Genomic DNA, 5710 nt, shown 5'->3' with positions numbered 1-5710 from the left:
CTTATTTCTTCATCGAAAGGATGAAATGCCAAGACGACCTCGGTGGAGTTTGAACTCGGAATGTGAAGAGGGACGAAATACCGCTAAGCATTTCGCCCGGCGCGCTAACGATTCTGCCAGCTCACCACCTTTAAAACGAAAGTAATGCAAATCTAATAATAATAGTTTCAATTTTTTTGTAACAACGGCAGCAATTGTGGGGGAGGAGTCGATTACATTGACCCCAGTGTTTAACTGGTACTTGTTCTATAGACTCCGAAAGGATGAAAAGCAAAATTGACCTCGGCGGAATTTGAACTCAGAATTGAAGGCGGACGAAATGCCGCTAAGCATTTTACTCGGTGTGCAAGCGATTCTGCCATTTCAATCCTTACTACCGAGGTCGACTAACCTTTTCATCCTTTCGAGGTCGATAAATCAAGTACCAGTCAAGTACTAAGGTCGATGTAATCGACAATTCCTCTCCCCCAAATTTCAGGCCTTGTGCCTATATTAGAAAGGATTATTATCATTATTATTATTATTATTATTATCATTATTGAGATATCCGCAGAGCGATGTAACCGGTTTGCACCTGCTCTTACAGTGTTCTTGCATTGCCGACTGGGGGAGTTATGTCGAGGAGATGTCATCCATTTATCGAAAGAGATCCAGTTATCAGCTGACACAGAATGAAGACCGTTTCACCGCCTTTCTTTGACTATGGTAAAAGAAATTGCGTGGCTGACGCGAATGGAACTATTGAAATCAGGTACTTCTCTTTGCAGTCAAATGCTCATTGATTTTTCAAGTTCCACTCGGAGAGGAAAGTGAAGGTGAGAGGAAGAGGAAGGTTCTGTCCCACTTCACTAGTAAATTTTTTAAAAGGTGGGTAAATGCAGGCTGAAAAGTACGGAAGGGACAGGAGCAACTGGTATGGTATTCCTGGAAAGCAGGGCGACTGAGGATCGGTGGGGTTCCTTAAGCGCCTCTTGGGGAATTTTCTTATTAATTGTTATTGTAACATTCATTACACGTTTTCCATGTAAACCCACACTGTTTGTTGTGTATTGTCCTAAATGTTTCTGTGGCCCTTGTTACCAAGAAAAAAAGGATTATTATTATTATTATTATTATTATTATTATGTGGGCGGTGAGCTGGCAGAATCGTTAGCACGCTGGACGAAATGCTTGGCAGTATTTCGCCCGTCGCTACGTTCTGAATTCAAATTCCACCGAGGTCGACTTTACCTTTCATTCTTTCGCGGTCGATTAAATAAATACCAGTTACGCACTGGAACCGATGTAATCAACTCCATCCACTCCCCCAAGCTGCCCTTGTGATAAAAATTTGAAATCATCATTATTATTATAATTTTGGGGTCGGTGAAATAAGTACCAGTTGAGCCCTAGAATCAATGTAATAGACTTTAGCCTTTTCCCACAACATTCAGCCCTTGTGTCTTTAGGTCGAAGGATGATTAGTATTATAGCGGTGAGTTAGCAGAAATATTTAGAGTGTCGGAGAAAGTGTTTAATGGCGTTTGTTTTGACTCCTTACGTTCTGTGTTCAAATGCCGTTGAAATTAACTTTCATCTTTCAGGATTGATAAAGTAGGTATCATTCAAGTACATGTTCGACGTAATCAACTTGCCCCTCAGTACCTCAAAAATGTTGGCCTTTTGCGAAAACTAGAAGGGATTATTATTAATATTCTTGTTGGACAAAATATCTTGTGGAATTTGTTCTCACATTTTATGTTCTGAAGTCGAATCTTTTTTGAGGACAACTGTCTTTCATTCTTCGAGGGGTCCTCAAAATAAATGCCACTAAACACACACACACACACACATGCATGCGCACAGATATGTACATATATACATGCGCACACACATGTATATATATATAATATATATACACACAGACACACACATATACGTACATATACGTACATAAGGCGTCGAGATGGCAGAAACGTTAGCACCATGGGCGAAATGTTTAGCGGTATTTCGTCTGCCGCTATGTTCTGAGTTCAAATTCCGCGGAGGTCGATTGTGCATTTCATCCTTTCGGGGTCGATTAAATAAGTCCCAGTTACGCACTGGGGTCGATATAATCGACTTAATCCATTTGTCTGTCCATGTTTGTCCCCTCTGTGTGTAGCCCCTTGTGGGTAGTAAAGAAATAATACGTATATACGTACATGCACGCGCCCACACACATACACAAGTGTGTGTGTTTGTGTGTGTAAAGGACATATTTAAAAAAAACTGGAGACAAAAGTGTTAAAGACAAACACACACACACACACACATCCTCACGGATTCGTATGTATATAATGCAAACGGGCAGCTATCTATCTAACTATCTAGGATAGATAAATAGATCGACAAGACAGGCAAACTGATTGAAAGACAGACAGATATATATATATATATATATATATAGATAGATAGATAGATAGATAGATAGATAGATGTGCACATATAAACAACTACGATTGTTTTGTGTTAAGACGCGTGATTTAATTTATTCTCGTGTTTTCACTGAACGTTTCTCTCACTTCCTCTGTCTGTTTCTTTCTTTCTTTCTTCTCATCTATCTATTTTTCTTTACCTCCACACTCTTACATGCACCCCTCCCGCACTCTCTCTCTCTCTATCTCTTGTTATAAACATCGTTCAAGATGAGATATCTGTCTGCTTATTCGCGTGTGTCTGTGTACAGCATGCTACAATCTCCACATGTACAAATCTAATGATGTCCTTGAGTATTGTCGCTCCATATTTTCATCCCTTCGTTGCAAAGCCTCTCTCCCCGCCCCTTCCACCACCGAACTACACTTGTACATCGTAACATGCGATGGAGTGCGTAACAGTGCCTAGCGTAGGGTGTCGATTGTCAGCGTCCTTCCATTAAAATAGGGCACTAGCAGCATGCATGGACGGGGGTAGAGGATTATCAGGACTTCTAATAAGAGTGGAATGGGAGAAGAATAAGGGAGTGGAATGGGGGAGGGTAAAAGGAAAGAAATACAATGATTTGAGAAAGCTGGATGGACGTGTAAGGGTGGAGAAGGAGTGAAACGAAAACGATAAGCTCTGGAGGAAAAAATGAAAGAATAAACGGGAAAAGATGTGGAATATAAGGATGGAAAATGGAGATGTGTAAAAGAAGTATAGAACTGCGACATAAAAATAAGACAGGCAAAGACGGGCGAAAAGATTCAAGAATAAGATAATTGAATATATATTTTAAATAGTGCATTAATAAATGATCGTCTGAAAAATAAAGGAGAAAAATTACTTCATGATTGTGCGTGTGATGGGTGTGTGAATACTCTTTACTCTTTTTACTCTTTTGCTTGTTTCAGTCATTTGACTGCGGCCATGCTGGAGCACCGCCTTTAGTCGAGCAGATCGACCCCAGGACTTATTCTTTGTATGCCTAGTACTTATTCTATCGGTCTCTTTTTTGCCGAACCGCTAAGTTACGGGGACGTAAACACACCAGCATCGGTTGTGAAGCGATTTTTTTTTGGGGGGGGGCATCACAGACACACAAACATATACACACACATACATATACACACACATACATATACATATATACGACGGAAGTTTCTGTCTACCAAATCCACTCACAAGACTTTGGTCGGCTCGAGGCTATAGTAGAAAACACTTGCCCAAGGTGCCACGCAGTGGGAATGAGCCCGGAACCGTGTGGTTGGTAAGCAAGCTACTTATCACGCAGTCACTCCTGCGCCTATACATACATACATACATACATACATACATACATACATACATACGTACATTTCTTTTTTTTTTTTTTTTCAGGATTAAATAAAAATAACACAACAAACGAAAATATGATGATCTAGCACAATTATTGAGAAGTGTACCAACTTCTGGCAAGCTGGTCATATTGGGAGATTTCAGTGCAAGAGTTGGAAAGGACTATGTTTCATGGCTTGTTTTAAGTCGATATGTGATTGGAAAATGTAATAAATATGGAGTAGCTCTTTTAACGTTTTATGCTGAGAATAATCTGGTGTCACCAGCACTCTATTTAAACAGAAAAATGAATATAAAAACAACCTGGATGCACCCAAAATCTAAGCACTCGCATCTCATAGATTATATTCTGATCAAAAACGTGATGTGAAAGGCGGTTCTAGCGTTCGGGCCATGAGAGGGGCAGAGAGCTGGACTGACCATCATCTAGTGCGTGAAAAAATAGATTTTTCGATAATGCCTAAAAATCGACAGTCTGGTACTAAGGTATCCAAAAAGTTAAATTTTTGCAAACTTTAAATTATCAAGCAACTTGCAAAGAATCCACGATGCTATAGAAAGTATCAATCTTGACCCAAACAATCTATGGGAAGATTTCAAAACAAAAGTATTTCAGGCTGCAAGTTCGTCAGTGGGATTTAAATCACGTAAGTCCAGACATTTATTTAACAATGAACAAGCTGAATATCAATAAGTCTCCAGGGTCTGATGGAATCTGTGCAGAAGTTTTGAAATATGGGGGTGACAAAATGTTTGAACTCTTAAATATATTAGTTTGTCATTGCTGGAGAATTGAGAAAGTGCCTCAAACCTGGATTGATGCCATTTTAGTCTCCTTGTATAAATCGGGGCCAAAGGATCTGTGTGGTAATTTACGAGGGATTTCGCTTTCGTCTGTGGTTGGAAAGGTACCTGACCGCATTTTGTTAGAACGTTTAAATACCTTCATAGTTCCAAATATAGTGTCTGAGTCTCAGTGTGGTCTCTTTTTCCCCCAGGGGCACAGTTGATTGTATCTTTACTATCAGACAATTACAAGAAAAGTGCATTGAATCTTGCTCTATACCATTGCTTTGTTGATTTGAGCAAAGCATTCGATACTGTTAATCGATATGCTCTGTGGCTAATTCTAAGAAAAATAGGCTGCCCAGAAAATTTTGTAAACAGGATCAGGGCTTTGCATCAAGATATGAAACCCATGGAAAACGAACCTCCACCAACTATTCTACCTATATTACTCTGCACACCTTTGAATGCAGTGTATGCGAGAAGGTTTGCAATTCTAACGGAGGTCTGAAAAGACATTTTAAGATCAACAAAGATAAGAATTTATCTGCAACTCTTGGTGGTCCAAATCGGATGTGAAATGTATGTGGGTATCTTTGCAGAACATTTTCTGGTTTTGAAAGCCATATCAGATGCCATGATGGTTCTAAGGTGTAGGTACAAGAGGTGGCAAAACTGCGTAAGCAGTAGACATCCACCATATATAAATATAAATAGACATGCATATATATATATATATGTGTATTTCTATATATACATGTATACATATATATACATACATAAATACATATGTATCTATATATATATATATATATATATATATATATATATATATATATATATATATATATATATATATATATATATATATATATATATATACATACTTACATATATATACATAGATATATATATGTATAAATATACAAACATATATACATGCATGTATACAAATATATACATACATATATGTATTCACATACATATACATATGTATATATCTTTATGTATATATATATATACATATATATATTCACATTCATATATACATATATATATATAGATACATATATACATACATATATACACATTATATATATCTGCATATATACATAAATATATATATATATATATATATATATATATA

General features: G+C 37.5%; 1 long non-coding RNA gene across 2 annotated transcripts in view; it reads left to right on the top strand.

The window, feature by feature from the left end:
- The window catches only part of LOC128247267 (uncharacterized), a 39945-nt gene extending 36099 nt beyond the window's left edge, over positions 1-3846 (top strand). For both annotated transcript variants that reach the window (XR_008263621.1, XR_008263622.1), the window contains exon 3: positions 3820-3846. This is a non-coding gene — a long non-coding RNA (uncharacterized LOC128247267). The remainder of the gene's footprint in view (positions 1-3819) is intronic.
- The last annotated feature ends 1864 nt before the right edge of the window (positions 3847-5710 follow it).

Source organism: Octopus bimaculoides, chromosome 3, assembly GCF_001194135.2.
Source record: "Octopus bimaculoides isolate UCB-OBI-ISO-001 chromosome 3, ASM119413v2, whole genome shotgun sequence".
Taxonomy (NCBI): Eukaryota; Metazoa; Mollusca; class Cephalopoda; order Octopoda; family Octopodidae; genus Octopus; species Octopus bimaculoides.
This window is presented reverse-complemented; position numbering and strand designations above follow the sequence as displayed.